We start from the raw sequence: 13,397 nt of genomic DNA on the forward strand, positions 1-13,397 counted from the left end.
AGACTCAGATCCCTTGCTCCTTGGGGAGAACCTTGCAGTGGTAATTACCCTCCTATTGGTGGATCGCCCACCCCAGGGGCTATGGGTCTTGACTCTACCATGACTCCACCCCTCCTACCCATCTCATTGTGTTTCCTTCTTTATATCTTTAGTTGTAGAAGCAACAGACAACCTTTAAATAACCATTATAAATATTTCAGGGAAATTAGAGGAGAAGATTGACTGAAAGGATAATTTAAACCAATACACAGAAAAATAGTGTGTCAGTTTTCTATCAGTGCATTACAAAGCACTCTAAAACTCAGTGGATTAAAATAACAACTATTCATTATTTCTCAGAATTATGTGTGTTAATTAAGTGGTTCTTCTGATATTCTCATCTGGGGTCACTGATGTAACTACATCTCTCTCCATGTGGCCTCCCCATTTCAAGGAAGTTAACCTTGGCTTCTAACATGATGGCTAGGTCTAAGAGGGGAAGCCCTCTTAAATGCATCATTTATCAAACTTCTGTTATTATGTTTTCTTAAGTCCTATTGGCCAAAGTAAGTCATGTGACCCAGGGTCAATATGGAAAAAAACTGCACAGGGACATGAATACTGCACTGGGGATCATTGGTGTATCAGTCTATCACAAATGGAATCTCTAAGAATAAACTGGGCATTTTAAACTGAAAAATACAAAATCTAAAATTAAGGATTTATTGGTTATGCTTGACAGCAGACTGAACATAGTAGAAGAAAGAATCAGTAACTCAAAGACAGATCAATAGGAAATACAGTCAAAGCACAGAGAGAAAAAAGAAATGCAGACTAGAACAGAGCATGAGAAACTTATGGGACAATATCAAATGGTCTAACATATATATAGTTGTAGTCTCAGAACAAAAAGAAAGAGAGAATGGGGAAGAAATATTTTTTAAAAATAATGGCTGAAAAATTTCCAAAATTGTCGAAAGACATTAATCCACAGACTCAAGAAACTTAGGGAACTCCAAGCAAAAGAGACACAAAGAAAATCAAAATAGCATAGCATAATCAAACTGTTAACAACCAAAAGAAAAAGTACTTCCTGATAACTGTGAATGTTTCAAACAAAACATGTTCAGGAATTTAATGGAGAAAATTAGAAGCCCTTATTGAAAGACACTATAAAAAACCTAAATTAATAGAGACATAATATTTCACAACTTAGATAACTCAGTATCTTAAAGATGTCAATTCTACACTAATTGTTTCCTAAATTCATTGAAATTCCAGTCAAAAAACTAACAAAATTTTTTCCAGAATCTGTTCAAAATTGTGCACATATAAACAAATATTTTATTAGGGACATAGACGTAGATGACAAAAATATCAATAAAGCACAAATATAGGATAATGGTTACTCTAAGAATATAGAAATTGCAAAAGGTAATGCTAATATTCTATTTTTTTATCTGGATGGTAGTTATAGAGATGTTTGTTGTCTTATTGCTTTTTATACTTTTATATATTTTTAAAATATTATTTTGCTTTCTCAATATATAATAAAATCAAGCTTTTTAAAAGGAAATAAAAGTTATGAACAGAAAAAATGCAAAAACTAAATCAGCTAAAAATCCTAGAAAGTAAAATATTTGAAAATTACATATCCTATAAACTATTTTTTCAGAATACGTAAAGAACTCTCAAAACTCAATAAAAAGAAACAAAACAACCTGATAACAAAATGAGCAAAAGATTTGAACTGACACTTCACCAAAAAAGTTACACATGTAACAAATAGGCACAAGAAAATGGATAGATATTAGAGAAATGCACATTAAAATCACAATAAAATACTGCTACACACATATCAGAGTGTCTAAAACGATTGACCATAATGATTGCTGATGAGGAACAAGGGTTGGCAGCTGAAGCTATTGTACACTGCTGGTGGGAATGTTAAATGGTATTACAACCCCTTTGGAAACAATTGGGCAGTTTCTCAAAAAGTTTAATACACCACAGAATCCAACCACTCCACACCTAGGTATTTACCTAGAAGAAATGAAAACATGTCTACACGAGGACTTATAAGTAAATGTTCACAGCAGCTTTATTTGTGGTAGCCAAAAACTGGAAAAAATCCAAACGTCCATTGACAAGTGAATGGATAAACGAATTGTGGTGTGTCCGTATAGTGGAATACTACTCAGCAGTAAAAGCAATTAACTATTGAAACTCTGAAAAACATGAATGACTATGGATGATTCTCCAAATAATTATGCCAAGTGAAAGAAAACAGACAAAAATGAACATATATTGTATTATTCCATTTGTAAAAAAACTCTAGAAACTGTTAATATGTAGTGAAAGTACATCAGTACTAGAACAGGGCAAGAGGAGGAGAAACAGGGAGTGGTATTAAGAGGGGATTACAAAGACGCACAAGGAAATTTTGGGGATGATGAATATGTCCATTATCTGGATTTTGGTGATAGTTTCATACGGGTGCACATGTATGATAAAACATCAAATTGCACACTTTAAATTAGTACAGTTTATTATATGTCAGTTATACCTCAATAAAGTAAATAAACAAACAATGTTTTTTAGGAGAAAAAAAAGGCTAAAGGAAAATAGATATTTTTAAAAAGAGATAGAGTAACTGAACTGTATGTGATGAAACCAAAGAGGTGGACAAGGGCTAGATCTTAGAGGACTTCCCAAGTTAAAAATTATTTTGCAAATATAGATACAAATGGCAGACAACCCATTTCAGGCAACAGATCAACCCCAAATCTTCGGTGTTCCTTCAGCCCAGTCTTCCCTGATAGCTATTGCCCATTTGGTAATTGGGCACCATCTAACTGGAAGACTCCTGGAATCACTGCTGATATCCTGGAAGGTTCACCCAGTCCTTCCCTTCCACTCCCCCCACTCCCCCGCTGCCCTCACTCAGGATCCTCACCATCAATATTTAAACTGAAGCCACACCGCCTCATGATGGCTTGATATGCCAGCTATCACAAAGACAAATTTGGACCTCACACACAGGACGAGAACTCCAGCCTGCTAGCTGCACAGACACTCCCCATTTCAATGATGAGACCCGTATTTTACCTGCTGACATTTATGGAACCCCACTTGTCACATTATAGCAGTTTACTGCACATCCAGTCTTCAACCATTTCTCACCACTTCCATTGCTACTACCCTGGTCCAAACCACCATCATTTCTGACCCGGATTGTTACATTGGCCTCCAACTGATTTCCCTCCTTCTGCCTTTATCCACGTTCAGTCTATTCTCAATAGAGCAACCAGAGTGATTCTGGCTCTCTTCTCCTCAAAACCCTCCTGTGATTTCTCATCTCACACAGAGTATAGCCAGAGCCCTTACAATAGCCTACAAGGCATCCCCGCAGTCTGGACTCCATTATTTCTCTGACCTCATCTTCGATTACTCTTCCACTGGTTCACTCCACTCAAGCCATCCTGGCCTCTTTGCTATTCCTCAGACGCACCAGGCATCGTCCAAATGTAACCATAAGTGGGGTCCGGCTGCTCGCCGCTCAAAAGCCAATAAAGCTAATAAAGAGCAAGCTTGGAGGAAAGGAAAGTTTATTTTATTTCAGATGCTGGCAACTGGGGGGTTTCAGTATTTTCAAGATAGCTCACAGGATATGGCTCAGAATATTATCTACAGCCCTTGAGGAGGAACTAAAGGTCCTTGACGATGCTTAATGATGAAACTATTATTATCTAGCCTTGTTGGACTGTTTCTGCATTTTCTCACTTCTCTGATTAAGCTTATCCTTTGGCTAAAGTTTTTCCACAGACAAAAGACAGGTTGAGGACATGGGGGGCAAGGACCATAGGGTCCTGCTCCATTTCACCAACTCACAGCCTTTGCAGTTGCTGTTCCCTCTCACTGGCACTCTCATCCCCAATCCTCTGAATGACTCTTTCTAACATCTTTTGGGTCTCTGTTCAAATATCACCTTCTCACTGCAGCCTTCTCCTAAATACCTTATTTTAAATTTTTCTTCAAAAACTGCTCTCCCTTGCTTCTTTTGGGTTTGAATTTCTCCACAGTGTGTGTCAGTAGCTACCATACTTTTTTCTTTATTGTGTTTATTACCCCCCATGAGAATGTGATAAACGTACACTGAATATACGTTACAGTTATCTGTCAAAGACCCGAGCATTAAAATAAATATTTTATTTTACCTAAAGATAGGGTACAGTCAGGAAAACAAAAAACAGACTAGGTATTTCCAAAAAAGGGATTTAATACAGGAAATTGGTCACACATTTGTTGGAACACTTGAAGCCAAAAATGAAGTTGAAGTTATCCAGGTGTTAGTAACTACAGGAAGGGGCCACAACTCCTAAGGCCGGGAGACCCTTCCCTCTGCCCTCCAGTTCTTCCAGTTCCATTCCCCACCTTTCTCCACCCAGCTGTCTGACCCCCTGGAAGGACTGCATCAATAGGATCTCCTGCCTCTGGCCTCCCATTTGGTTTAAGGAGTGGGGTGATCTCAGCAAGATTTTTGGAGGAGAGAGTGAAGTCCAGGTATTTACCACTTCTGTCTCTGCAGAGTTGCCATCTGAATTAACTATCATCCTTGCAGTGTGACTCTTTTCTACTCCTGTGCTGTATTGAAGTGATGAGGACTGAGCTATGTTGCAAATAAATCATTTTTTGTTTAGCTAGATAGATAAATGATAGACAGGTAGATGATAGATAGATAGACAGATAGATAGATAGATCTAGATATATAGATATAGATAGATATATAGATACGTTTCACAGTCATTTTCTGAGCTCCATCTACCTTCTGCACAGGGCAAATGGGAAAAATAAAATGTGAATGTGATAAGAATCAATATCCTTGCATCTTCAAGTGTTTGATGGTGGCTCTAATCTCTGCAATTCCGCAGGGAAACAATATTGCTGTTGGTTCTCTACTATAGTATGTAGGGAAAGTTTCAGGGGCTTCCACTTGTCCATTTCTACAATAGTAGCCCTCACTCCATAGGTCAGGGAGCCAATGTGAAATTCTGCCAACTACAAAATATGTCTATTCTAATTATACATTCAGAAATGGAGTGGACTCACCGAAGGGTTCAGGGGCATTCAATGGTTCAATTGTGAGATATTCTTGGTCCAAAAATGTATGTATCATCTGACCTCCATACATCCTCCAATTTTGACACGTGGCATTTTGGGTCCCTAGTTATTAGTGTCAACTCAGAAACAGCACTGCCTTTCCAAGGTATAAAATCACCCTGGTAGATGGCCACAGGTGCTTTAGCCTGAAGGAAGATTTTCAGTATATACTTGTAGCATTGTTACAGAGTCCTTCCTTCCTCTAAGGGACCGGTCTCCACTTCAGCCAAGGGCCTCTTGGTTTGTGAATTTAAGGGAGAAGCCATGATTCTCTATTGAGGCAAATCAGTAAGGGATTTTCCCCATAAGAGCAGAAATTTGTCTGTTTTGTCCACTGCTGAATCCTCAGTAGCTAGAATAATGCCTGGCACATAGTAGGTATTCGATAAATATTGGTTGAATTAATGGAAAACAGAAAAAATAGAGTGCTAATGCTAGTGATATGAAAGATTGGAATCATAATCTTAATACAACTGGGACAATGGAAATCATTAGGCATGCCAAACTCAGGGGTCCTTAGCCTCAACCAGATGTTCATTGGACGGTAGGTTCAAATTAGGAAAAAGTGAAGCAAAATTAATGAACATGTACATAATGCTGAAATATATCATTGAAAATTGCATCTAAAATGTTGGGAAACTAAGGATTTTTTAAACCATGTCTTAGATCTACTGAACCATGATCTCCATAAAACATATACTCATTTGTTCATTTAATCATATAACAGATATTTATTGATCACCCACAATTTGCCAGGCACCACGTTGGTAAATAAGACAGACATGGTCTTTGCCATCATGGAGTCTACAACCTGTGGGAGAAAAAGACATGAGACAAGAAATAAATTCAAATTACATATGGTGGTAAAGGCTATGAAGAGTATAGTGATTGAGAATAAGGGAGGGAGGTCGTGAGGGAGGTGGATCTCCATGAGTAACGAGTGTAACCCTCTCTGAGGAGGTGGCATTTCACCTGTGATCTGTAGGATGAGAAATCGTGCTTGCAAAGGGGGATTTGCAGAAGAGTATTTCAGGTAGAGCAGCATGTGCTCAGGCCATTGAGGGAAGGATGGCTTGTTCCAGAAACTGAAAGAATGGCTGTGTGGCTAAAGGTGTACAAGGGAAGAGAGATACAAAATGAGATCTGTGAGGCAGGCAGTGTGGTAGATCACACAATACTTTGATATCTGGATTTAAAAGACAAGTTCAGGAACAAGTTTATGTTTTAAAGTAGAGAACTGTCTGTCTTCCCTCCAATCACTTGTATTTACTCACAGTTTCTGCTTCCTCATATATGCTTTACCCCATCCCTCCTCCCACTACCCGCCCTACTCTTCAGTCTTGACTTTTCCCAAGGCATCTTTTCAGCTTCAACTCCATTTATAAACTGCTTTATTCTCTGTATTTCCCAATTAAAATTCTTGTGACAGAGAATCTGATTGATCCAGTTAATCATTTTGTACCAACCCATCTCATAGGTCACTGGCCAGCCTATGGGATTAGCTTGGCTTGCACATCTCGTGTCCAATCAACTGTGTCTGGAGCAAGGGGAAGGGGACCTTGTGTTATACATGTGACTGGCACTTCAGCTAAGGCTGTGAGCAGAGAAGAGTATAAATGGCCGGCACGTGCACAGTGTCCCATATCTTCACACTTCCCTGTATCCTTACAATGACTTCTATAGGGAGGACTACATATGTCTGCTCCTCTCCCCATGAAACAGTGAGTCCCTATGCTTAGAGAGAAATGAACATCAATGAAACATGGGATTCTTGATGGAATTCTGAGGAAGGGGATGGCCCCTCTCTTCATCCCCCTCATGAAATCCCACTCAGTAAGAGCTTGACATTCACTCCTATTCAACCCAGTGCTCCTGTTTATAATAAATATTTTCTGTCCTAAAAAATAAAATTCATAAATATTGTAACCTATCTACTCACAAAATTTCAAGAAAAATAAACTATAATATAAAAGGAGAGGGCTTCCCTGGTGGCGCAGTGGTTGAGAGTCCGCCTGCCGATGCATGGGACACGGGTTCGTGCCCCGGTCCGGGAAGATCCCACATGTCATGGAGCGGCTAAGCCCGTGAGCCATGGCCGCTGAGCCTGCGCGTCCGGAGCCTGTGCTCCGCAACGGGAGAGGTCATAGCAGTGAGAGGCCCGCGTACCGCAAAAAGAAAAAAACAAAAAAAAAAACACAAATGCAGGCCCCAATGGGTGTGTTATGTGTGCAAATTCAAATACAACCTAAAGTGTTTGCTATCTGTGTCCTGACTTTCCAAAGCGGTGAACAGCTTTCCAAAACGGTAAAGTTCTAACCAAAACAAAATACAATTGTTCCTTGATTTACACCGTAATGTCATTCCAGGAAAATTCAATGTGCAAAAAATACTTGCAAAACAGCCTTAGATTCTGGGCTCAGAGAATTACAAATGGGCTCTCACCTACATAAATATCTAACAGGACATTTGAATTTTGGGGAGGAAATGGATCAATACTTCATTTTCCAGGACAGTCACGCATGTTGCATGCCGTTTGTTTTTGTTTTTGTTTTTTTTAACATCTTTATTGGAGTATAATTGCTTTACAATGGTGTGTTAGTTTCTGCTTTATAACAAAGTGAATCAGTTATACATATACATATGTTCCCATATCTCTTCCCTCTTGCGTCTCCCTCCCTCCCACCCTCCCTATCCCACCCCTCTAGGTGGTCACAAACCACCGAGCTGATCTCCCTGTGCTATGCGGCTGCTTCTCACTAGCTATCTATTTTACGTTTGGTAGTGTATATATGTCCATGCCACTCTCTCACTTTGTCACAGCTTACCCTTCCCCCTCCGTTTGGCTTCCCGGGTCCCCAATCTACAAATTCCAGTAGGGGGTCCATTAATTTGGATGATCAAAAATTGCCCCCGGGAAATTCCCAAAGTAACCCCTAGAGGGCAGTATCTCCCCTTTGAGAATCTGGCCATTAACAGTCCTCTCTCCCAGAATCGTCTATTCTTTTGAGACAAATGGAGCTGCATCATAAACAAGATAACTTACCCAAATTCAACTACGCGTGCTCAGAGAGAGAGAACGAGACAAGGGGGTTTTGATTTTTTATTCAACTTACTGATATTTTCTTACTTTTTAAATCACATTAATTTTGCCTTCTTTTTTATTCCTTGGCTACCTGACCCTTCAAGCAGGATTCTTTTTTAATTGAAGTGTAATTGATTACAATATTGTGTTAGTTTCATGTGTACAGCATAGTGATTCAGTATTTTTGCAGATTAAATTCTGTTATAGGTTGTTACAAGATAATGGGTATAATTCCATGTGCTATACAGTAAGTCCTTGCTGCTTATCTTTTTTTTTTTTTTTTTTTTTTTACGGTACCCAGGCCTCTCACCGCTGTGGCCTCTCCCGTTGCAGAGCACAGTCTCCGGATGTGCAGGCCCAGCGGCCATGGCTCACGGGCCCAGCCGCTCCGCGGCATGTGGGATCTTCCCGGACCGGGGCACGAACCTGTGTCCCCTGCATCGGCAGGCGGACTCCCAACCACTGCGCCACCAGGGAAGCCTGCTTACCTATTTTAAATATGGTAGTTTGTATCTGTTAATCCCTTACCCCTAATTTGTTCCTCCCCCCTTCCCTCTCCCCTTGGGTAATCACAAGTTTGTTTTCTATGTCTGTGAGTCTGTTTCTGTTTAGTATGTACATCCATTTGTATTAATTTTTAGATTCCACATGTAAGTGATATCATATAATATGTTTTTCTCTGTCTGACTTATTTCACTAAGCATGATATTCTCTAGGTCCACCCATGTTGCTGCAAATGGCAGTATTTCGTTCTTTTTCATGGCTGAGTAATAATCCATTGATATATGTCATATCTTCCTAATCCAATCATTTGTTGATGGGCACTTGGGAGATTTTCAAATATTCACATAAATGGAATCATTCAGTATGTACACCTTTGTATCTGGCTTCTTTTGCTTAGCATAATGTTTTTTGAGATTAATTCATGTTGTATGTTTCAGTGTATTGTTATTGTTGTTTACTGTTATCGTACCATATGGATGTAACTCAATTTATCTATTCATGTGTTATTTCCAGTTATGAGATATTATAAATAAATACAATCCATTTGGGTTATTTCCAGTTATGGGATATTATAAATATAACCACTACAAACATTAGGGAAGTCTTTGTATATACATATTTCTATTCTTGTCAGTAACTCTGAAACTATTTTTCCATAGTGGTTGTCCATGTTACATTCCCATCAGCAATATATTAGCATTCCATTTGCTCCGTATCCTCACCGACACTCTCTATGGTCAGTCTTTTTTACATTAATCATTCTGGTGGTATGTAATGGCATCCCATTGTGAATTTAATTTTCATTTCCCTGATGCCTACTGATTTTGAGTATCTTTTCATGGGCTTATTGGCCATTTGTATATCTTCTTTTGTAAAATGTCTGTTTAAATATTGGCCACTCCATTATTAGATTGCCTTTTTCTTACAGATTTGTAGGCATTCTTTAATATTCTGGAAACGAGTCCTTTGTCAGATAAATGTTTTGCAAATATGAACAATAGCAGTCCAAATAAACCAGGAGAATCCCTCCTTGAGCCAGTGGCTGCATGAGTGAGAGAAGGGAATTGTCTCAATCCCTACACAAAGAAGGTACCTGTCAATGAAGACATCACACTTCATTGTGTTATTCCACTGCACAGAGATATTTATCTTTCATAAAAATGGCCCCTAAACATAAACTATTACTTCCTTTGGTGTTATCACCAGAGAAACACAATGTGCTCCATTGATGGAGGAAAGCTCTCTATGTCAGTCTCCGGAAAGGCAACTTCCTGAACCATTTTCAAGAGTAATTTGGGCCATATGTGATTGTCGCCTGGCTCTCAGACTTAAATGTAGCTCTGGCACAATAAAAAATTCCACTCAACACTCTGCCATCAAGAACCCAGGTGGGGAAGGGGGTGGGGAGTCACAAAAACCCACCCTGAACCTCCTACGCTATCGATCATTGTAACTTTGTTCTTTTCCTTTCTTGTAAGCCCAGAGGGATCCAGCTGATCTGCAGGATGAGAAACTCCTCTAACCTCTATTCTAACTGAAGAAACTCTGACGCATGTGAAAATACACATATGTATGAATATTACATATTTTATATATGAGCACTATATATACACAAACATATATTGTAACTTTAAAATATACATATAACATTTTTAAAGTTATATAAAAATGTATATATCCATTCTGACAAAATATGTAACAAAAGCTAACAGGGATTATGAAAAAGTGGTGAATATTTTGAAGCTCATCTATGTTTTATTTTCCCATAATGTGTTCTAAGCATATTACTCAAGTTATAAAAATTGGAAATTTTAAAAAATTTTCAGGAGGCATTTTAGCGCTAAAAATCTTGTTTTGGAAGACTAAGCACATATAGAAAATGTTCATGATACACTGGCAACTAAAAAAAAAAACGAAGACAAAAAAATGTACAGCTTGATTCCATTTTATTTGTAAATCACATTTTATGTATTTTTTTATTTGTGGGTATTTATGTAATAGCAAAAATACTGACGACTTTTGCCTTCTTATTTGTGCTTCTCTGTTTTCTAAGTTTTCTCCATTGAACATGTATTACTTCTACAATTAGAAGAAAAATGTTATTTTAAAAGTACAAAAATGGCGTCCCTGGTGGCGCAGTGGTTGAGAGTCCGCCTGCTGATGCAGGGGATGCGGGTTCGTGCCCCGGTCCGGGAAGATCCCACATGCCGTGGAGCGGCTGGGCCCGTGAGCCATGGCCGCTGAGCCTGCGCGTCTGGAGCCTGTGCTCCGCAACGGGAGAGGCCACAGCAGTGAGAGGCCCGCGTACCACAAAAAAAAAAGTACAAAAAGGATGAGCAAGTCCAGGGGACCAGGGTGGAGTGCCAGCTCCACCACTTACTGGGTGTACAACCTGGGCAACTTGCTTAACTAAGAGCTTCAGTTGCCTTATAGAAAAAGAGGGGATAATAATATCCTACGACTGTGAGAATTAAGTGAGATGATGTAAGTAAAGCTGTTGGTACTTACTAAACTGATCTATTATCATTAGCTCAGCCATTCAGTGATTCTCTGGGGAATGTCTATGCTCTGAGTAGTACTTCTAAGCACCTATACAGAGCAAAAATTCCTCTCCAGCATCCCCCATCCACTTGGCTCACCTTGCACATCTCCAGTGCCATGGAGCTCCCTTCCTCCCAAAGCTTCCCCTTCACTCTGGCCTGTCCTACCAATGGGTGGCTCTTGTTCTACTTCAGAACTAGTCTTCTTTCTTTTTTTTTTTTTAACATCTTAATTGGAGTATAATTGCTTTATAATGGTGTGTTAGTTTCTGCTTTATAACAAAGTGAATCAGCTATACATATATATATCCCCATATCTCTTCCCTCTTGTGTCTCCCTCCCTCCCACCCTCCCTATCCCACCCCCTCTAGGTGGTCACAAAGCACTGAGCTGATCTCCCTGTGCTATGCGGCTGCTTCCCACTAGCTAGCTATTTTACATTTGGTAGTGTATATATGTCCATGCCACTCTCTCACTTTGTCCCAGCTTACCCTTCCCCCTCCCCATGTCCTCAAGACCATTCTCTAGTAGGTCTGCGTCTTTATTCCCATCTTACCCCTAGATTCTTCATGACCATTTTTTTTTTAAGATTCCATATATATGTGTTAGCATACGGTATTTATTTTTCCCTTTCTGATTTACTTCACTTTGTATGACAGACTCTAGGCCCATCCACCTCACTACAAATAACTCAATTTCGTTTCTTTTTATGGCTGAGTAATATTCCATTGTATATATGTGCCACATCTTCTTTATCCATTCATCTGTCGACGGACACTTAGGTTGCTTCCATGTCCTGGCTATTGTAAATAGAGCTTCAATGAACACTGTGGTACATGACTCTTTTTGAATTGTGGTTTTCTCAGGGTATATGCCCAGTAGTGGGATTGCTGGGTCGTACGGTTGTTCTATTTTTAGTTTTTTAAGGAACCTCCATACTGTTCTCCATAGTGGCTGTATCAATTTACATTCCCACCAACAGTGCAAGAGGGTTCCCTTTTCACCACACCCTCCCTGTATTTATTGTTTGTAGATTTTTTGATGATGGCCATTCTGACTGGTGTGAGATGATATCCCATTGTAGTTTTGATTTTCATTTCTCTAATGATTAATGATGTTGAGCATTCTTTCATGTGTTTGTTGGCAATCTGTATATCTTCTTTGGAGAAATGTCTATTTAGATCTTCTGCCCATTTTTGGATTGGGTTATTTGTTTTTTTGATATTGAGCTGCGTGAGCTGCTTGTAAATTTTGGAGATTAATCCTTTGTCAGTTGCTTCATTTGCAAATATTTTCTCCCATTCTGAGGGTTGTCTTTTCATCTTGTTTATGTTTTCCTTTGCTGTGCAAAAGCTTTTAAGTTTCATTAGGTCCCATTTGTTTATTTTTGTTTTTATTTCCATCCCCTAGGAGGTGGGTCAAAAAAGATCTTGCTGTGATTTATGTCATAGAGTGTTCTGCCTATGTTTTCCTCTAAGAGTTTTATAGTGCCTGGCCTTACATTTAGGTCTTTAATCCATTTTGAGCTTATTTTTGTGTATGGTATTAGGAAGTGTTCTAATTTCATTCTTTTACACGTGGCTGTCCAGTTTTCCCAGAACCACTTATTGAAGAGGCTGTCTTTTCTCCATTGTATATTCTTGCCTCCTTTATCAAAGATAAGGTGACCATATGTGCGTGGGTTTATCTCTGGGCTTTCTATCCTGTTCCATTGATCTATATTTCTGTTTTTGTGCCAGTACCATACTGTCTTGATATCTATAGCTTTGTAGTATAGGTTGAAGTCAGGAGAGCCTGATTCCTCCAGCTCCGTTTTTCTTTCTCAAGATTGCTTTGTCTATTCAGGGTCTTTTGTGTCAGAACTGGTCTTGACTTGAGGTCCAAAGCTTTAAGTCCAAGTTCTAGCTCTGTGCCTTGGGAGCTTTGTGGCTTTAGACAAGTCACTTTCCCTCTCTGGTCTTGGGAGCCTCATCTGTAAATTATCTTGAGGAATCTTCCACCCTAGAATTGCCTTGTTTCCCTTGGCTTCTTAGGTGTATTCTTAGGATTTAGAAGGTTGGCCATAGGCTTAGAAGAGGGTCTATTAGGATACTGGGTGGGAAATAGCCCTGCAAATGTGTAAGCTTCAGAAA

The sequence above is a fragment of the Leucopleurus acutus genome (assembly GCF_964270905.1).
Source record: "Leucopleurus acutus genome assembly, chromosome: 16".
In the NCBI taxonomy this organism is placed as follows: Eukaryota; Metazoa; Chordata; class Mammalia; order Artiodactyla; family Delphinidae; genus Leucopleurus; species Leucopleurus acutus.